The sequence below is a fragment of the Cryptomeria japonica genome, chromosome 11 (assembly GCF_030272615.1).
Source record: "Cryptomeria japonica chromosome 11, Sugi_1.0, whole genome shotgun sequence".
Lineage (NCBI taxonomy): Eukaryota > Viridiplantae > Streptophyta > Pinopsida > Cupressales > Cupressaceae > Cryptomeria > Cryptomeria japonica.
In genome coordinates, this window is record NC_081415.1 from 437,437,910 (window position 1) to 437,461,472 (window position 23,563).

The window sequence follows — 23,563 nt, forward strand, 5'->3', positions numbered from 1 at the left end:
ATTGTTGACATGAAGATTATTTTATGATTTATTATTAGAATTGATAATTCTTATGGGTTCTTGGCATTAATTTGTAATTATGGTGGCTAAACTAGATTTTTTTAAAAAATTTGGTCATGTATTGTGTAATGTTATTCTCTAACATGCCTCTAATGGGTTGTATGAGTGAGTATATTGCAAAGAGAAAACTATCTCTTGATGTTGTGTTAATTAGGACTATATTAACCTTGAAATCATTTATTCCTATTGAAATATATGACAATGTTTTGGGAAGTGTTTAAAAAATTATGAATTGCATTATATGTATATAGATCTTTTGTTGTGAATGGCTTGTTACTTTTTATTAATATCATTTATATTAGGCATTAAGTGAGGTGTATTTGAATCTATATATGAGATTGCTTAGTGTTATCTATCTATTTGGCCTTCAGAATAAATTATGATCAAATCCTTATATGGAATGTGCATTGAATTAGTCCACCAACAATGCATGTTCTTGCTTGTCTCAAGATTATTTGTCTTGTTCTTGTGGTCATGTCTCCTAGTGTTTTAGCATTTTTTGAGTGATGTTAAGGTATTTGAAACATTAAGGCCATGTTGTTGAAAAACATGAAGGCACAAATCAAGTCATTTAGATGTAATTTCCATAGATTTAATTATTATTTGACATAGTGTAGGGTATTATGGTGTGTTAGTAAGTTATTTGGCACATATTATTTATATTTATTATATTATAATTATCTATCAATTTCCCATTGTGTTTCTAGTTGGGTAAGTTTGGGAGTTATCAGACTTTCTCCTTGGCAATTTAGAGTTTTTTCTAGCTAATTATAGAACATGATTCAATTCTTCTATGGAGAATTGGCTAGCTTGTGTATTATATGTTGTTCCTTCACAACTCACACCCCTTTCTCACTTGGGAAAGTGGGGACCCCGCATGCTTTTTTTTGCCTTTTTTTGCCTCCTGTAATTATCTTGTTTTCCTTTTCCTTCTCTCTTCTTGTTTGTTTTTGCTTTGTCCTTTCGAGGTTCAAGGATAGGGATGTTCTGGGCCCGTTTGGGGGCTCTACATGTTAGGCCCTAATCCCTTGCTTTTTATTTTTCTATATTTTCTTTTGTATGTGGGGCTTTAGGGATGTTGCATCCTCAACCTCAATCCTTGGTGCCTACCTTTCAAGGATCGTGGTTTTCAGGAACCACATAGCATTGTGTGACTCCTAACCCCCAAAAGGGGGCCCTTTTACCCTACCTACCTCCATGTGCACATTTAATGTGTCCAACCACTATAAAAGATAAGTCTAACCATTATTTTTTACACCTTGTGTTTGATTTTTTCAAGCTCCCCCAGTTTCCTAGAGCCTTCCTCAATTATTTCCTTATGTTTGGCACCTAATTTCATGATTGTCAAGTTGGTGAGTGTTGCATTAGAGAGGTTGAAGTGTCAAGTCTATCAGAGTCTTGGTTTGAGTTAGGGTTTTCTCCTTTGTTTTTGTTTCATTTTTTTTTTCTATTTTGTCTTCTTCATTATTTTATGCTTGGAGAAAATCCCCATTGGCTTCTTCAACCCCTTTGTGTTTTTTTTTCCCTTCATCCTTTGGCATAGACTCGTGGGATTGGTCTCATGTCCTTCCACAATTCATTGGGTGTCCTTTGGGCCTTTTGATTTTATCTTAGCATCCTAATTGTATTTGTACATGCCTTGACAATTGCAACAATGTGAAGAATATGTTGTTTGTTAAAGAACCAAGTTAGGGTTTGAAGAATATGGCATTTGGTCCAAGTTGGTGACTACTAAGATTATGAATCAATGCAAGTCTTTCATTAAAAAACCTTAGGGTTTGAATAACTAGCTAAATTTCACCCCTAAAGATTAAATAGATTGAATATACTAGGGTCTAATTTTAACATATTGAGGAATATGGTGAACTGAGGAAAATTGAATAGTTAAAAATGATAGATGATGCTAAATTCAAGTAACCCAAGAAATCAAACAAATGATGAATTTATAGAGAATAATATAAGTACAATTCCCCAAACCCCAACCACTGTTATTTCTTGACCTATTAGGCACCAATACTTTGGGGGTTCTAAATACCCTTTTGGATTGGGGGTATGACACCCCCATATCCCGAGGTCTTTTTCTTATGTTGAGGGTCGAGGATGTATCATCCTTGATCTTGTTATCAATAGGGTGTCATGGACGATTTACATTCCCAACTCCAAAAGGACCTTATGTTACCCATCTCAAAGTAGGTTGAGGATACCTCATCCCTGACCCCCGAAGAATTCCTTCATAGTTTTAGATTGATTAGTCTTTTAGCTTCTTGGTGTTAGATTTAGTTGTAAATTCTCTTTCAATAAAAGTGCAATTGGTAATCAATGAGAAATGAAGAATAATGGATGAATGTGCTATTAACTTGATTCATTTTCATAAAGAATTTGTAATGTCTCAAGTAGCACTAATAAAGTACAAATTCAATAGATACCATCCTCCCACCAAGTTGGTGCCAGTGGATGTAAATATCATAGACACAAATCTAAGACACATAGACTTGGATGAGTTATTTAAGAGAATTTGAAACCAAAATGGAAGGAGCTTATGGGCTACATCTCTGATTTAGTTTGAGTTGGCATAGGCTGCAAGTTTCCCCATTTCACTACAATCTTTGGATTCAGTACTAGCTTGTGCAAGGAATTACAAATCAGAATAGATGAGGGTGTAATATCTACTAGGAGAAGTTATCTTATATATCACTAGATTCAATTGAGGAATTTTTTTCTATTCCACCATATGACCAATATGCTAAAGTTACATTAGGCCATGTAGAGAAATTTTATGAAAATGAGAAGAATCTCATGACATATATCAATGAACAACTATTAGAGAAACCAAGAAAAGGTCAGAAATTAGAGAAAAAAAGATGATCCATAGAACCTACTTGCACATAGATGCTAGGGATTGTGTTACTCTCCCGAGTAGGGTGGTTGGCTTGCTGGATGCCAAGGAGTTTCAGCATTGGATTCTTTTGTTCATCAAAACTATTGTAACTAGGAAATAATATATTGATTGAGGGAAAATGACTAGTGATAATCTAGATGAACAATTAGTCAGATTAAGTAATGACCCAAGGTTCTATATGACATCATATTTTGTCTATCTCTTGGCTGCTTAGCCCACTTACCCTAGGCAAATGAAGAAAGGGTCACTCACTAATCCAAATTTGAGAGTGTGCAATCATTATCCCCAACTAACTCTAGAAAGAAGTAGGAAGAACCACATGATAGTCAATGATGCTTTTGTCTTTTCTATTATAAGTACCTTGGAGGGATATTTTGCAAAAATATTGTCCATTGATATTGTGTTAGAAATTTAGAGGTTTGGTAGCTATTTCATTCAGTTTAAAAATTTCACATACTTGAGAGTAGAAAGCTCCATAGCTATGCCCAACAAGCTATTCAAATACCCTTGTGTAATATTGATTGTTTTAGATGTATTCAAATAGGTAGGTGATGATCAAAGGTTAGTAATAAATAAACATAAACTTGCTTCCATTTTCCTATTAGAGTGGGAGCCCATGCTTTCTTAGAAATGACGATTGTGAAGAATGTAGAAACAAAATTTTGGGAGACTTCTTGAAAGCCTTTAAAGATAGAAAGAAGAAAGTTTGATCCAATTGGTAAATTCAGCCACATAATAGGATCACATTTCAAACATGTACCTCACATCAAAGACCATTGGTAAAATTGTGTTGATGACTATGAGGTCAGGGTAAGGGGCTACTACAAAATGGATTTAGACTTGGCTAATTAGGCTAAATGGATTTGGATTTTAGATGATTTTAGAGCCAAGTTTAGTGAGGACACATTGCATCCATTGTAAAACTCAAAGAGGATTTTAACATTCCTATACACAATATGGATATGAACTTAATTAAACTAGAAGATATAAAACATAGATCTTGGTATGTGTTGCACTATACACATGAATGGATTGGAAAACCTTATGAAATGCTTCTTGTTCCCCAAGTATAAGGAAATCCTCAGCAAGATCAGGCCTACAACAACATTAAAGAGTTAGAAGGTTTCTTCTTCCAAAAAACAACATCCTCTTGCTCAACCAACAGGACATGCAAGAGTGGTTACAGAACAAGTTCCCTTCAAAGTGCATAAGCAAAGGTAGGTCAATGAAGAATCCCAAAAGGTTCCTTCTACTAGTAAAGAGAAGTCAAAGAATGAGAAACCTATTCCTCCTTATGCTACTATTATGCTATCATAAATCCACTAAAGGACCAAATCTTCTAAACCCAAAGAAAGGACTAAAGAAGTACCAAAGGATATACCAAGGGTTTACAAGAGACTCAGGAAGGGACCCAAAATAACAACTATTGATTAGTCAGAGGAACAACCTAAAGATGAAGAACAACCATTACATAGAGCAAAAATGAAAAGGGTAGAAACCCCTAGCTCACATCAACATTTGTTTTTGTCTCCTACTCAAAGGGAAGTAACAACTCTGCCTCCTGAGCCATATTCTTCAACTAACCAACAAGAAATTCTTGGTCACACTTCCTTAGATAATGTACCAAAAAAGGAAGGTACGAATCAATAACTCCTGGATACTATCCACATTAAAGATGATTAAGACAATGAGGCTAAAAAGAACAAGGTCCTAGAAACTAATGTAGAGAGGGTACTTAAACATGTAGAGGATCATATCCAAGAGGATAGATATGAAGAAATCTTGCCCCAGGTAAATATGGATGTTCGAGAAGAAGTAAAGGAGGATGAGGAGGAGGGTAAAATTGGTGATGCAAAGACAAAGATGCAATTAATAAGGAGTGTGAAGAAGCTTAAAATTACATAATTAATGGGGGAAATGATGATTAGGACAATGAAGAAGAGGATCATCACTCTCATACTCCCAAGAGACTTCAAGAAGAAAACCTTGAAGAGCATAATGAGGAGAAAATTGATTGTGGTGAGAAAGTAGATAAATTATAATAGAGCAACATAATGAGCTACCTAAAGAACATGAATAGGAAAAGGATCAAGAATCTTAATAAAATAGGCTTCCATCACATGATGAAGAGAAAATGGTGGAAGAAAGAGAATGTGATGGAAATGAAGGAAATGGAAAAATAGCTAAAGATCAACCTCAAACAAGTATGGGACAAACTCATCAACAAAAGATACACGTTCTCTTAGAGGTCACTATTGTGATAGATTCTTAACTACAAACAATCAATTTGTTCATGTTTTTGTAGTAGGTGATATTGATTTGGGTGATGGCTCAAAAGATAACATTTGCTCATTACATTCCTAAGATCTCCCATAATCTATTATATGTTTATCTGATTACACAAGCCAACTATAGAGTTGAGTTCATAGAAAATTTAGTGTTTATTCATAGTGACAAAGGTGATGTTGTTGCTAAGGATAGGGCTAATAATTAGTCCATGGTTTATATTTTTTATCGTTTTCTTTATGATGGGTTATATATTCATTGCTCTCCTCCATCTAGTGTTGGGATTAATAATGGGTTTGTGGATCTTCTCATGATCCACCAATTCCCTACTACATCTGACTTGATAGTTGACATGGATTCCAATATTTTGACATAATAGGAGCTATTTGGTTTTAAAATTTGGGGTTCTAGTATGGTTTCATTTATGGTCTTGTTGACTTGGCTTCTCATTATTCTACTTTAGATTTGGAGGACATGCTTGAGGAGGTATCCCTTCTCTTTGTATATTTCACATTGAAGGATGTTGTTGAGTCTCCTTCATCTATTGTCTCTTCCTTAATTGAGGATTTTTCTAGTCTTGATGAGACATTTGTGGAGGCACTTGACTCTTCTTAAAAGCTCTCATTGTTGAGACTTTTTCCTTCCCATTACATCATGGATATGGAGTTTCTTCTACATGTAGCATTGGATTTGTTTCTTACCAAGGGGATACATGTTAGTTTCCATTGGATACTCTTTTAGCCTCAAACATACTTTCATGGTTTTGATGATACTTCATTATGGGGTGGCAACATTGTCTCTATCTTTCCCTTCATTAGAGGGGTGATTGTATTGTATTCTTGTGATGGATTTAGTTCTTGGGAGGTATTTATGTGATATGTCCATACATCACATGATCTATCTCTTGTACATATTTTTCATATCTATTTTTTGGAGAGGAGTGTTTTCCCATGAGGTTTTCTCCTTTTCTCCATTTGCAAGAGATTAGTTACATGATTAGTTATGCATGGGTACCTAACATGGCATGATTTCCAGGACCCATATATTGAATCTTCATATTATTCTTGCATCATTTGCATAATAATCTGACTCACTAACTTTCACTTAAGGGGGGTGTTGTTGTCTATAAGGACATATCTGAACTATTTTTAGTTAGCACCTATTCACACATGTTAATTTTACTTAGGATAGATTATTTGTCATAAGGAACTCTCATTTAATATTGCCCATGTTAGTTATCTTAAGTGTCATTCTAGATAGAGATGTACCATGGATCATTATTTAATATTAGTTTCATAAAGAATCATGCATTTAATTTTGTATCAAGGGTAGTTGTAACTGTATACGGTGAAAATGGAATGTTAAACTATCATAAAACCAACAATGATCCAGCCACATAAAACCCTAGTTCTACAATTAAGATCCACCATACACCAATGAAGAACCTAAACCATGCAAAATATCAAAAACATGAAGGGTAAAAGCACAAAACTATGTCAAGTTTTAGGCCAACTTATTAGCACAAGTGAATTTAAGTAATTCTAACTAAAAATTAATTTTAGTCAAACATATGGTCTATAGAGATTCATTATAACTATCTTATACATGGCCCACAACTTTTCCAATTGGAATTGTCTACTAAACGTATATTTTATACCACTTTGGGTCTAATTACCAAAAAAAAGAAGATAAAAAACTTGATGTTTCAACAACTCCTACTCTTATAAGTAATATTTTTTGTTCAAAATGTAAAAACACCCTTTTATAGATCTATGAGTGAATTTTCCAAAATGTATATCTTTTAATATTTTAATTATTTTTTTGTATTTTATATTTAATTTTTATTGAAAGTATGTCATCAACACTAAAATATAGGGTTGATTATCTTGTAAAGGAAAAATACTAAAATTTTGAAGAAAAAAAAATGCACTAGAGAGAAGATGATATAATTCTAATCTAATTTAGTTAAATAATTAAGAAAAAAAGTGACATCAAATGGAAAGAGTTATATTTTAGTACACACAACTTTTTAAATTTATTCAAAAATATATATACATAAAAATAGTTAAAATATATTTTTGCACTAAAGTTTCAAGTTATCAATATACACAAAAAAATTGAAGAACAAAAGGTAAAATTTACTATATAAAGTGTGATGCCTCGTGTAACTTCAATTTCATCTTTTTATTAACAACTAAATTATAGTGTTTACTTTATAAGAAAGTATATTCAAATAATTTTTTTAATTTTTTTTTAAAATTACAAACAAAAAATATACATTTTATTAGTTTAGATCATTTCAAAATTCAAAACATATATTTCACTTTCTATTGATTCAATTTAAAAAGTTGAATCAGCATTGGCCATTTCCTTCATAAAAGTGTGACACAACTTTGTGCTTTTACCCTAAAATATTATACCATTCACATGCTTAGTAGGGTTTGATCTCTATTGTTTCCTATCTCCATTGATCTTGCTTGATATAGTTGCTCTCAGATTTTGTATTGTGCACAAGAGCTCAACAAAGAACATATTGTGGTTGTGTATATGTTTGATTGCTTGATCGCATGAAAGATTGATTGATTGCATATGCAATCATTATGGTTGATAAGGATGAAACGATTCTCTTATATAGAAGATGCTTTAGAAAATACAGGGATAGGATTAAGAGGTGAAAGGATAAATGGTCAGCTAGGATTAAATGGTAGATATAGAAAATGATAAAATATTAGAGAGGTGGTTAAAGGCAAATTAAGCGATAAATGGCAGGTGTCATGGAGGGAAAATGATGAATACTAAGAGAGGGGGGCGGTGAATTAGTATGCCAAAACACCTTGCACTAAAACACTTACACAGTCTAGAGATAAATCGGTAAAGCAGTCTAACAATCAAACCGGTTATCACACATACAAACCAAAATGCGAATAAACCATTCACCCACAAAAGCAATACAACCATAACACAAGATATTGGACGTGGAAACCCAACTGAAAAAAACCACAGTGAGATGGAACTCACAAGTCACTATCTACAGAATAGAAACCAGACCGGTTAAGGTCTTACAATGTTCTTCACCAGAACAGATCTTGTTAGGAATCTCAATCTCTGTTAGGAGATAAGTCTGATTAAAGACTACCTTGTTAGAGGATTTTAGATTCACATGTGTGAACCACCTTGCTAGAGGATTTTACAAAGGCTTTGAGGCCTACCCGGTTAAGGGCTACAAACTTGTCAAAGATGTGAGTAATCAACAAGTGTTTGATCTCTCTACTAGCACAAAATGCTTGGTTAGATCTAGTATTGCTCACAGCTAATGCATTCCAGCATTACTTCAGTCTTCTATATCCCACTCTTAGTTACAACTTGATCTTCTCTAATAAGATCGCTCTACTCTTCCACCTTAAACTCTAGCTCAACATAAACCCTATTCGCAGCTCTTTCAATCACCTTAAAACCCTAGACATGATGTCCTTTTAAAGGAATCTGATTTCATGTCGGTCCAATAGGATTACATTGCAATCTCCTAGGTTCAGTGAATCTAGACATACTTAGTAACACGACACAAGAATCACCGTCAATGTGTCGACACTGTCAAACAATTGGTGGATTGGTAACTCATCACAAAATGCCAGTTGGTAACTCATCACAAAGTTTTACCGGTTCATACAAAATGCCGGTTGCCAGTTTAACAAAAATGCCGGTTGCCGGTTTGACAAAAATGAAGACTGGTAAGAATGTGTTGTGTTGCTTTGCTTCCTCATACTGCTTGTGATCTGCGAACCACTTGGGGTCAACATGCCACTTCAGATCGGGAAACACATTCTGCAAAATCACCACTAGTCAAAAGACTAGAGTACAACATACCGGTTGGAACAAATACCGGTTGAGCATGAGCTCATACATATAAAGGGGATCTCAATACAAGTGTGTGTCCATCAATGACAATCACAACATAAACAACAAAAATGCCAACAGAAAAAAGCTAATGAATTAATTAAATAAATAAAGATCTATTTAATTGATAGAAGAGGTGTGACCAATTAAATAAATAAAATATTTATTTAATTTAGGAAAAGGATAATTTAAATAAATAAAAATATTTATTTAAATAGGGAAAGGTTAGAAAAGGATAAATTAATTAATTAAATAAATAAAAATCTATTTAATTAATAGATGGCTTAGGCTAAAGTAATTAAATAAATAAAATATTTATTTAATTAGACTAGGACAATTTTAGGTGTCTGCAATAACTACTCCATCATCTCTTTCCTATATAAGCGAGCTCAAATTTGTACATTGTGTAGACACCTAAAAATGGTCAACGCTTGCAGAATCATACTTTAACATTTGCGCATTGCCTCATTTTAGGTTTTTGTGTCACATTAACATTTCTCCTATGTCACGTGCTTGATTTTTATCATTTGCGAGCATTGAGTCATTCTTCTACATTCTTCATTCATCTCGCCTTCGAATTTGGTCTTGTCGACAACACTATTCAGTCATGATTTTGATCGATCTTATCCTGTCACATCAATGTGCGTACTTATTTGTCATCATTTTGGATATCGTCAATCCTAATTAGGGTTTTGTCCTCTTTTCAATCTTATCATCATGCGATCGATTTGTCATCGATCGTTGTCATTTTCAATCTTATCATCTATTTTGTCATCGATTCTTATCCTCTTGCGATCAATTTATCATCAATTGTCATCATCTTTATCAATCATGTCAATTTGGATCAATTAGTCATTGTTCCTCGTCAATTGGCACATTTGTCAATCAAATCATTTATCACATTGGTCATTTATTAATTCAAAATCATGATTAAGTCAAATCAACATTAATTATCTCTTGTCAAGACCTAATTGTCGTCCTTGCATTTCTTCTAAGGTTTTATGATTTATTCATTTAACCTAATTTGTCATTTCTTCCTTTAGGTTAAATAATTTATTTATTTATCCTAAGTCTTCTCATCGCAATTAAATGATCATTTAATTGGCTAATTATTCCTCTTTTTGTGAATTAATTAATAAATGATAAATTATTAATTAATTTACCTAATTTTCTAATTTTCCATCATTTCTAATTTTCTAATTTTTTTAATTTCCTAATTTTCATCATTTCTAAATTCTTAATTTCCACCTATTTTCTAATTTCTTAATTGCAATTTCCACCTAATTAGTTTGTCACTAGTTTCTCCCTATTTTTGTGCTCATGTGTCATACTTTTGACATAGCAAGATGTCATAAGGTTCTAGTTCTCTAGTCTTTGCATTGGCAATATGTCATAATTCATGACATAGAAGGTGTCATAACCTTCTTCTTTTCACTCAATTTTGCCATATTGAAATCAATTGCTTCTAATATCAAATTCATGCTAATTTGATCTTTTCTCCAATTTGTCTATAAATTGGATGAATTTCTTCAATCAAAGCTAATTGATAATCACTTGTTTGAATTACTTTGTCAATCACGCTTTGAGTATTCTTGAGCAATCATCTTGTCTACTTGCTTTCATATCATGATCATGCACTAGTAGGTGAGATCTACAATAAAACTATTTGGAGAAGAAAGAAGAACAATGGAGCCGCATGAAGGAAGCATTCAAGTCTGCATCTGGTTTGCATAATCTTAGTTTTGTATGCTTTTGTTTTTATGTCTCTATTGAGTGTTGTTTAGGATAGGTCATTGCATTTGTGCTTTCGTGATTGAGCTAATGATTAGTCTTTATATATATTGCTTGTGATGATTCCTAATTTCCTAACGTACACATTGTAATATCATCAATTCATACCAATTCATCTCAAGCATTTTCATTTCGATCTTCATTGTTCATTATTGCTTAAGTTGTAACATTCTCTTATGGTTGGTTTGTTTCTTGGTTGATTCCTTGAAGTGTGGTCAGCTTCATGATGGGCACCTAATCTTTCCAACAAATAGAACCATCTATATAACAACACAAATTTCCCACTAAATTGTACTCTAGAGCCTTTCATGCCACTGCAATCAACAACTACAAGTTCCAAAATATAATTGTTTCTAGTACTCCACACACTGTCTCTATGCCTTACAACAGTGAACACACCAATGCACCAAAGTGACAAAGAAATATAAACCCAATAAAATCCATACTAGATAACTCATAAGATCTACACGTGATATCTTAAAAGTGACAAAACTCATAAGATCTACACATGTGACATATACTATTGTTTAAGGGGGTGACCCTTTAGTGAAATGGGTAAAAGCACAATGTTGTGTCACACTTTTATAAAGGAAGTGGCCAACACAACTAAAACTATTTAACTTCGACTGCATAAAAGTGACATTTCTAAATTGAATTTCAAAATGATGTAAACTGATCAAATATAGAAATACTAATGAAATTTATGTCTGTTATTTATTTTTTATTTTTTAAATTTGACATTTGTTTTATATATTCAAAGACGTATTTTTTTTGCTGAAAAATGATGAAAATCAGGGGTTCTAGTCGGTGTCACTAAACAAAATGAAAATGAACTAATTTTTTGTTGATTTTAATTTTCCAAATAGAGGACATATATATGCAGTGTTAAAAATAAATAAATTAAATTTTGATGTATATTTTTCTCGTAATAATATTTTTAAGTCCAACATAGTTGAATTTGGTAGTTTTAATTCGACGTCACCTTTTGTCTACTAAATTTATGATTATCCAAAAACAATTATACCCTTTTGGAGAATATTCTCTCATCTAGTGAAAAATATATTTTTCAATTTTTTCTAATATCATTTAATGTTTTTTTTTAAATTTCTAATTAGCTTCTTTTTAACTTAAAAAACCTACTCATAATGTTCAATTAATAAAAAATATTAAAATTAATCAAAATACTAAAAAAATTATATGCTAGATTCGTGACTTCGAGCTCTACAAAAGAGTATTTTTTTATTTTTGTAAAAAAATATTCTACTTGAAGAAAAATTGAGCAAAAGTGAAAAGTTTCATAAATACAAAAAAAATTGGTGATTTGGCTGCCACATCACTTGCCGCATAGGTGAGTTTGGCTGAACTATTTTGAATTCTTTTGAAAAATTCTAAGCTCAAGCACTCACAAAAAGTGCCTAAATGGTGCCAAGAATCTGGCCAAACTCAATTTGACCGAACTCTTGGCACCATTTAGGCACCATGCCAGTGACACGAGGCACCATGTGGCAGGGTGGTAGTCCAACCAGACTACCTCCAGTTAGCTCCAAGTGCGACCCAACTTCATACTTTTTCCCAAATGGTGGGTCTTCTTGCCTATAGTGCCTACAGCCTAGGTTCAAACCCCCTAGGTATATCTCTATTGTGTTAACAATGGGGCATGCTTGACCATGGGGAGAGCATTGGAGAAATGGTGGGGCTTCTTACCTGTAGAGACTACATCCTTGGTTTAAACCATAAAGTTTTTAAAAGAGTCAACATTTCCAAGTTTTCCTAGAGAGGATTTTGAAATGAGGAAGGCAAGAGGTGAGGTAGGAGTGAGGGTTTTAGGGGAGTTTGATGGTGGAGAAGGCGAGCAGGGTGAGGAAGCAGATGGCGATGATGAAGAGCGGAATGGTAGGGTTTCTACTGGAGGTGATGCAGAGTTTATTGCTAGCAAAGGTGAGGGCAATGGTGTTTTTGGCCCCCATTTTGGGTCTATCTCCAAAATGAAATCTAGAATGGTGGAAACTAGAGGCGGTAGGGATTCCTCTGGTGGTGATGACATGGGTGATGTTTTCGATGGAGATGGTGATGGTGTTTATGGATCTGGTTCTCGGGTCTCCTTATTCACATGCCTTTCCATGGGGTGTTTCCTTTCAAAGCAATTTGTGGGACTTTTGTTGGGCCTTGTTCCAATGTGGAGGGGTGTTTCCTTTGTGATGGTTGTGGTTATTTGTAGATCTAATGGTGATGGTTCACAACCTTCTTTTTCTAAGGCTCTTCTCTGCTGGGTCTTTGATTAGCACTCAGTTGTGCCTTTTTTTGAGGATGGGTGTGTTCAAAAGATTTTTCCCTCTGTTTCTTATGCTCTCTATGCCTATCTCTGGTGGTGGCTTGGATGGTTGATGGATTTCGAGAGAGTTGAGCCATTGAGGGTGTTTGGCCTTGACTATGGTCTCAGTTGCATGTAGATGGTCCCTGGTGCTAGAAGATTTGTTTTTAATGCCTTTTTTAAGAGCTTTATGTTGTGATATGGGATGCTTGTGGATTTGTTGTTTCCTAAATAGTTTTTTGTTGTTGGTTCTTGGGTGAAGGGTTTCGTGCTTCTCCAGCTCTTTCTTAGATCTCTTGTTGAGATGGGTTTTTCTTTGAGTCTAGTTTATGTCATGACCTGGTATTCAAGATTGTGGGTCTCCTTGGATTTATTGCTTATCTTTTGTTGGCGCGATTTCTTAAGGGATGTTTTTTGTTTCTCCCTTTTGTCCAACCTTTGTCTCTCCTATTGAAGTGGAGTTTTTTTGGTTGGCCTGGTTTTTATTTGCCTCATGGCTTCTTTGGTTCACTCAGGCTCTTTCTTTAGAAATGAAGTTGTCTCCTATTTAGGTGGAGATAGAGGATGCAGATGTTCTTGGGAGGTGGGGCATAATGTTGTGCTACATATCTTTTCTTATGTGGCTTTTCCCTTTGGCCCTATGGAGGTGGGCTCTTCCCATGGGTGTTGTTTTGAAGGGGGTTTATTTTACCCTTTCTTTTGTCTTGGCTTTGGTCTCTCATGTTGAGGTGGAGAGTGCCTAGCTAAGTTGGGTTTTTTTTGTATTAGCATCTTTGGTCTTCTTTGGATAGTCCTACTGAGGTGGTGCTATCTTTTATTGAGGTGGAGATGGTTTTTGCTGAAGAAGATGGGAGGTGCTTCTTGGTGGGGTTGAATGGTATTTGGGAGGTTTAGTAGGAGGTTTGTTCGCCTTAGTTCCTATTTAGGTGGGTCTCCTTCATATTAAGGTTGTTAGGAGTTATGCTAGGTGGGTACTGAATTCTTATTGGATTATCTTTGTTGGGTTCAACTTGCTGGTTTTGGGAGCCAGTTCAAAACCCAATATGAAGGTTTGGGGAGCCTTTCAAAACCCTTTGGTTCCAGATTGTTCCTTTATGTTTCTCATCAAGATTTTGGATGCTATGGTTGTGGGATCATTACTCAAACTTAATGTTCAGGTTAGGGGTGCCTGGAAAAACCCTTGGTATCTGCTGAAGGTTAAGGGAGCCTTGACAAAACCCTTGTTATTTCTTGTATTGACATCTTTTGGTGTTTTTAAAGTTTTTTGGAGGATGGCTTTGACCTCCTTTGGTCAACTGGGTCCTCAATGATTTTTTTGTTAGGCTGAGAGTGGGTTGTTGGTAGTCTTTGCTAATTCTTTTTGTAGCATTCTTTTGTGGGTTCTGGATCCGTGCAAAATTTGAGGGTTTCAGGTACCTTCAAAACTTGTTGTAAGGGGTTTCAGGTCCCCTCAAAACCTATTTGTTCCTTAATCAAAAATTGTTTTCCAAGCATAAACCTGAAGTTTAGTTGTAATAGAGGAGTTACCATTATTTATTTACTCTTTTCTTTAGTCATTTTTATTTGTGTGACTAATTATTTAGTTGTGTTTCTTACCCAATGACCAAATTAGTCATTTATTTAGTCATTTATAGTTTTGTTGCAATAAATGACTAGAATTTAGTCATTTTTACTTATCATGATTAAATTTTTTAGTCATTTGGTCATTTATTTCTCATATTTCTATTGGTGAATTGAAATTACTTTGGCTAGCAATGAATTGACTTCTAACTTCCACTGGTCCAATAATTTTGTGTTCACTTGATTCTCTTTTATGTTTGGCAACACTTTACATTCCTTTTGATCAATGATCTTCAATTTCTTCACCAATTGTACCTTTAACCTCATTGTTGATGTTACAACTTTTTCAAGCAAATTGGCATTATTAAACACTTCTTTTAATTTTGGTGGCTTGTTATCATCTTGATTTGATCTTTTGATCATATCCATGAAAATTTTAGTCCCACTTAGCCACTTTTTATTAATTGGGTCCAATTTCTCTATATCATGATCATATTTTATCTTTGCATCAACTAGGTCACAATACCCCTTGTAAGAATCATCAATTTTTAAACTAATCCTTGCCAATTTGTGACTGACTAAACTAGTAACCATGTTTGTTGTGACCTCATTCTTTGATGTCTTCTCTTTGTCAAGTTCATCCTTCAATTCCCTTATCTTTTTCATCAAAGTTTCCTTATCTACAAACTCTTGCATTGGAGTCGTAGGGGTCTAAACAATTGGGATATATCCTCACAATATTTCAATTTGCCTTTGAAGCTTCTAATTTTTAAAAATTGCTTCATGTGTTCTTGCTTTAGGGCTTCATGGTTTGTATACAACTTGTTAGTGGACTGCCTTACTGAATAGCACAATGTTCACCATTAAATATATAGCCTTAGTAGAAAGGGTATCAACTACTCTCTTCATCAATGCTTTTCTCCTAAATTGGTCATAATTTTTGAAAATAATCAGGCTTGTCATTGTTATGAGACAAATCCAAAATAGACCATAACCCAAAGTTAAGACTAAAGATAGAGCCTAAGAGATCTTGTTCAACTTCTTCCTCTAAGTGGTATAGTCAGATCTCTAATTCTTTGCAGTGTGAAATGCTAATGCAGTGGCAATGCCCCACCTAGGGGGGTGTGTGCACAAAGATGGTGTGCAAAAAAGTGGACACACCCCCCCAAAAAAGTTGGAAAAAACATAAAATGCACATGAGTTATTTCAAAATTTAAAACCCCCATACGCGTTTAGGCTTGTTTTGTCGAGCCTAAATGAAGCAAAACTATGTATGGGGTTTTGCTTATACTAAACGCGTACACAGTTCAGTTTTCAAAACCCTATACGCATTTTACTGTCAATATTTTTTTTTGATTGCGGCCAATTGGGTCATTTTCACCCGCGGTTGTAAGAAAAGCACTTTGAGGGTTTTAAACAACAAAATACATGAATGGGGTTCCCAAAATCAAACACACCAACAATGGAAAGAGGTATGAGATCAATTTTTTTCATCTATTTTATGAATTTGATAAATTATATCCACAATTACAATGTAAATTCATTGTTTTTTATTTATGTTTTTAAATTTTGTTATGAATGCATATTAGATTTTGAAAATACTGCCCCCTAGCAAGACACACCTCTTGAAAACTTAGGGAAAAATCCACAGGAGAACCCACATGGGAACCCACAACAAAACCCTTAAGATACAAACCCTCCAGCTCCTCCAATAGACCATTCACAAGCTACATAGGAGGATTTGATAAACCAGTTAACAACAAAAACTGCCAAAATCACTAGACTGATGAATTGACTGAAGGCATATGGGCATAAGCATCATGCATCCCTTGTCACAACCCTTGAATTATTGGCTAGTAGCGTGAATGAAGTTTCTAATAAAATTACAAAATGGGGAAGCTTTAGGCATCGATGCCATTCTTTTTATGCTAGTGAGTTGTCATATAATGAAGTGAAAAAACAAACATAAGTAAAGCACAAATATATGCTCTTTTTATTGATCCCAAAATGGGTGAGACCTTACCTCTTAATTCAAAGAGGTTTCCTATACATTGGTGTAATCATTTACCAATGAAAAATGCTTTATGGGATAGGTGGTGGATGGTCTTTGACCAACCACCTTGAAATAATTTTGAGGTTCCATTATATTTTTTGAGGAAACTATATTGTGATTTTATCCTCAATGAGCGACCAAACTATTTTGATATGAGAGAGTTCCAGGGTAGAGGTGGAGGCTCTTCCCAAGATAGACCTGGAGCTCAGAGGGTACTAAACCCCCAAAGTCGCATCCCCCTAGCACCAAAACTTGTGGTCCATTTCACAATCCCAATAGCCCTGAAAGAGTCAATGGAGCTACAAACTCTTCAATCGACCACTAAATGGAATGATGTCATCATTAAACATGGCACACAGTTATCACACCCTCTTGGGTCGGACGATGATGCAGTAGTTGAGCCATTTGCCCTTGGTGAGCCCATTCAGCATGTGTGTCCTAGTTGTTCAAGTATATGCTCTGGGATAGATGCAGATGCCAGTGCAGATGGTTCTGTGTCCCATCTATGTATAGTTTGTAGGAGTAGATGTTAGACTACCACCGTAGAGGATGTGGCGCTGACTAATAATTTGATGGATATGGTGTTTGGTGATCACACGTAGACACGTGTGTTAATTTGAATTGATAACATTGTATTTATCAATCACTTAAAACTTATAAATATAAATGAATTTTCATTTATAGATCGATTTAAATTGATACAAACAATATGTATTTCAGGATGCAGCAATGGGTGTTAATACACCATCTAATATTCCTCCCGTAGTTGTTGCAGCTGCAACTTCGATGTCTAAGGTATAAATTTTGTAACATGTTAAAATAGAATAGTACCTTGAATTCAAAAAATAAATATAAGATATACTAACTCTTTTTAATGTATATTTCTTTTGTGCTTTATAGGCGTTGTCAAAGGATCAAATGTCCCAGATTAATAATGTCATGCTCTCAGCCATTAATTCTAGCATATAAAGCTATGCAGTATCATATTTTGCACACCTCTTTTTATGTATTCTTTTGATTGAATATGCAAGTCATTTAAATTTAGATTTATTAAATTATATTTAATATTATCTAGTGATATCTATTGTGTTAATTTTGTTTTTATTAGGGTACCCCACGTGTGTCTAGGACACCTCCTCGGTGAAAGAAATTCTTGAGGACACCTAAATGTCAAAAGGTAATTGAACACATTTTTAACTGACACTATTGTTTGAAAAGGTTGAAATTGTATTAATTGGAACTTGTAGATTGATTAGTATTTTTTGTATCTTTTATATATAGTGGCAATTGGGATTTTTAGAATTGATGAATGCACTTGATACGCTAGAGGATCAAGAGAGGGAAGAGGTATGTATCTCTACTTTATTTTCTTGATTTGATGATTATATGCACATGTACATGTGAAATTTAGATAAATTATAATCTTATCATTTTTCATACAAGAAATAGCCATAGTTGCTTCATCAATGGTGATCCCTCCTAAGTTTACTAGAGACGCATCTCTAGCTCTAGTACACTTTTGTTCTATATATTGTAGATTTTTAGTGTTTTTGATCTATATATGTTATTACCTTGTATTAATTGTGTTTAACCTACAATACTTATCATTGTATTAAATGAATTTAATCTTATCATTTTTCATACAGGAAATAGCCATAGTTGCTTCATCAATGGCGAGCCCTCCTAAGTCTACTGGAGAAGCATCTCAAGCTCCGGTACACTTTTGTTCTATATATTGTAGATTTTTAGTGTTTTTGATCTATATATGTTATTACCTTGTATTAATTGTATTTAACCTACAATAGGCCCCTTTGTGGTTTTTCCATAATGTGGATCCTCTCAAGTTCCATTTTAAGAGGACTCCTAAGTCTAATAAGGCAACAAGAGAAAAGATGGTAGATTCCATATCTACAAATGAGGTAATCTACAATTCAATTGCAAAGAAATTATAGTTGAATGTATAGTTATGTTGATAATTGTGAACTATTTTGTAAAAAAAGATTATAACTTGGCTTTTGAATTGTGGTTGTGCAACCATCTACAGAGCCACATACTACAACAAAGAGGCTTGATTTTGATGATCCACCACAACTATAGGATCATATAGCATTACTTGTGGTCATCAAAGGACCAATACATCTAGATATATTCTACATTTTTATTGTATATCAACCTAGACATGGCATATGCCATATTTTTGTAAAACTTTTATTGACTTGGCATATATGCCATTTTTTGTATACGTACACAATTATTGTGCATTTTGATATATATAAATGTTTATATTTGATCCAATAAATGTGCATTGTGTTCATTATTGTGCATTTTGTTGATATTGATATTGAAATTCGATACATACATAATTTGTTCATTGTGTTCATTATTGTGCATTTTGATATATATAAATGATTTATAATTGATATAGTTAATTTTTCCTCAAACAAAGACATATAATTAATTATGTGAGCAATATATCCAAAGCAATCAACGAAATAAGTCTGAATGACAACAAACAAGCTTACAAAATTGTAATAAAAGAGCCTTCAACACACATTCATTAAAATTTGTCTCTACCTAAAATAGTAGTAGCAAGCAGGTATTTCCAAAATTAGTTGCTTGCTAATCAATTACTTTAGCTAAAAAAATGCCTTTTGTTGAATTCTACCCCATATAAAAGACTTAACAATTTCCATCACGGAATATGAAGCATTGTAACTGTGGAATATGATTTTATAAGCTTTCTCATGTTGGTATTTGGGTATGGTTTTTTCATTGATGTCAACACCTACTAAACACTTATCAACTCTAGCACTTTGGACAATCAACAACATTCACCGGCAATCAAGTGACTCATGCATAGTCACTGGTATCTGGTACACCGGCAATGATCACCGACACTTAGAATACTATGGAAAACACTTGGTTATGTTGAAGACATTGTGTGGACACTTTTTTTTGGAGTTTTGTTTATTGGTACATTAGCATTTGCATATTTGTTGTTATTGGCAAATAGGTCTAGGTTACACCAGCAGGTTTATCTTTTCCAGATCAGAATGACACGCTAAGGAGATGATTAATTATTGTTATAAATGCATTAAGCTAACATGTTGAATTGGTTATTGCATCGGATATTGTATTGTTTGTAAAATGTTTTTATTGTAATATCTTGTAGAGTCAACCTACTAAAATTGGTCTTAGGGTATGGTATAAATGTAAGATCTTATTTGTTCCATCAAGTGTGGAATGCGGAAAAGGATTGTGTGAAGGTATATGTGAGAATAAGCAAAGCTATACACGCAAACATCATTTGAAGATTGAAGGAGGGTTTTTGTGAAGACAATTAGAACTACACTAGTACTGAATCCAGCATATGAAGATGCTATTTTGTGCAGTACATTCTCATTGGATTTAACCATCAAACTGTAGTTAGTGTGACTCCCATTTTGTGATTGAGCAGTGAGCTCTAGGCACTTGGCCTTTCTGCATGTGTAGACCCCATTTATGTACACTTACTATCTACAATAGTATTATCTGATTGTGGGTAAGGTTTCCCACCATTGCTTTTCCCCTTATAGGGTTTCCACATACAAATATTGGTGTTATGTGTTGTAGATGACTTTGTCTTTATGTTTCATGCACTAATCCTTACCGGTATAGCAATTAACTGTTAAAACTGTCTACCGGCTTATTAAACTGGTTTACCGGTATTAAGCATTAAGTTGGTTAAGTAGTTTTGGTTTGAATTTATTTGACAACTGATTCACCCCCCCCCCCCCCCCCCCCCCCTCTCAGTTGCCTCTAGGACCTAACAATTGGTATCAGAGATTAGTCCGCTTTTGCAAAAGTTTAACAGCTTGAGGAGATCCAATGTCTACTAACTATTTCAGGAAGGACAATCCTAAACTTGATGGAACTAACTATGGCATATGGAAGATCAGAATGGAGACACATCTAAATTGCATTGGAAAGTACATCTGGGATGTTACAAAGAATGGTTATACTACCCCTACTCAGAGTTAGCCCACTCCACCCAACTTGACTAAAGATGAGGAAAATGATTGCAAAGCAAGAGAAACACTTTTGAGCGCATTATCAGATCAACAAATCATGGGACTATTAGATAGTTCTACTACTAAAGCTATTTGGGATCATTTGGAAAAACTGAATGAAGGAGATTCCACAGTCAAAATTGCAAAACTTGAAAGCTTCTAGGTCAGGTATGAACATCTGAAAATGGAAGAAGATGAAAGGATTTCTGCTTTTATGGAAAGAGTAAATGAGATTGTTTTGGGTATTAAATGTTGTGGAGGAACCTTAAGTGAGGATGAAATTGTTTCAAAAGTTTTAAGAGGATTGCCACCAGCATATAAAATGAAAGTCACTGCTATAAATGAGTTAAGAACAATGCCTAATACATCAGTAACTAGGGATACATTGATTGGGAAACTTTCAGCTTTTGAAATTGAAGAATTTGGTCCTATTGCTACTATAAAGATAGATTTGGCCTTTAAAGCATCAACATCATCTGCTCCATCATTTGACAAATCTGATTGGAAAGCCTTTTATGCAAGAGAACTTGAAGAAAGCAGGAAAGAAAATGAAGAACTTGAAGAACTTGAAGCACTATTTGCAAGGAAAATGCCTAAAGGTCCAATTGGAAGTAAGTATGAAGGTAAAACACCCTTTAAATGTTTTAACTGCAATAAGATTGGTCATATGGCTTCTAGATGCCCTGATAGACATGCTAGACTAAGAGAAGAAGCTAGGAGAACATACAAGCCTAACCTTGAATATAAGAATTACTGATTTAAGAAGAATAAAGACAAATCTTGTTACATTGCTGATGAAGGTGTGACTGATGATTCTAATGAGGATCCAGTAGACAATGGATGGATTTTTGTTGCTATAATAGAAGATCAACCAACACCTACTACTCAATCGGTAGTATAGGCCTTGGCAACTAAAGTTGAAGTAAATGATGAATGGATCATTGATTCATGATGCTCACATCATATGACAAGAGACAAAGGTAAATTCTTGAACTTTCAAGAATACAATGGAGGCTTAGTGAGATTTGGAGATGACAAAGCTTGTTTAATCAAAGGTAAGGGTACAATATCTCTTGATGGTAAGCATAACACTGACAATGTCTACTATGTTGAAGGATTAAAGCATAATCTTTTGAGTGTTGGTCAATTAGTTGAGAAAGGATTTTAGTTACAATTCAAAAATAGAAAATGCAAAATCATGAATAGAACTGGTTTGGAAATGGCAACCGGTAATCAAACTAGAGGTAATATCTTTCATTTAAATAACAATGAAAAGAAATGCTTAATTGCACATATTGATGAAAGTTGGTTATGGCATAAGAGACTCTATCATATAAACTTTGATTGCATGGTGAAAATCAGTACTACTAAGGCAGTTAGAGATTTACCTAAAATTGTCAAACCTCAGAATACAGTATGTAAGGAATGTCAATTTGGAAATCCAAGTTAGAGCTAGTTTCAAAAGTATTCTAGAAAAATCCAATAATGCTCTTGATTTAATTCACACTGATTTATGTGGTCTAGCTAGAACTAAAAGCTTACAAGGTGATAGATATTTCATGCTAATCATTGATGACTATTCTAGAATGTGTTGGGTTACTTTTCTCAAAGAAAAATCAGAAGCACTGGGAAAGTTTAAACTATTCAAAGCAATGGTAGAAAATGAAACCGGTAAGAAAATCAAATGTCTAAGATTAGATCAAGGAGGAGAATTTACATATAAGGATTTTAATACATTCTGTGAAGTAAATGGACTCAAAAGACAACTATCAGCACCTTGGACACCACAAGAGAATGGAGTTGTTGAAAGGAAAAATAGAACTATCTTGGATGCAGCAAGAAGTATGTTATCAAAAGAAAACCTACCACATGTATATTGGAGAGATGCAGTCAGTACAGTGGTCTATACATTCAACAAAGTTCACATCAAAGGTGAAACTAGTAAGACCCCTCATGAACTATGGTTTGGTAATACTCCTACTCTTAAATATTTCAGAATTTTTGGAAGTAAATGTTATATCAAAAGAGATGAGTATATTGGAAAATTTGATCCTAGAAGTGATGACAGAATATTTATTGGTTATTCATCTAAGAGAAAGGCATATAGATTTTTTAACAAAAGATTGCAAAAAATTGTTGAAAGTACAAATGCAAAGATTGATGAACAATTCAGAGGAGCTTAAAGGTATATAGACTCTGAACCGGCAATAGAAATTTTGACAAATGAACCTACTCTAAATCCACCAGTATAGAATGAAGATCCAGTTACCCCAGTATCATTTGAGGACTCCACAGTAACTGAGGAACAACAACAAACAAAGACACCTCGGTATGTAAGATTGAATCATTTTGAAGATCAGATAATTGGAAACAAGTTTAAAGGAGTTATGATAAAAGGAAGATTGGAAAATGAAGAGGTATGTCTTATTTCTCAAATTGAACCATCATCAGTTAATGAGGCATGTGAAGATAAATTTTGGATTAAATCTATGGAAGAAGAATTAGAACAAATTGAGAAAAATAACACTTGGACATTAGTTCCCCGGCCTAAAGATAAAAATGTAATTGGAACCAAATGGGTAATCAGAAACAAACTTAATGAAGATGGTAAGGTTGTCAAAAATAAAGCAAGACTAGTGTGTAAGGGATATTCTCAGAAA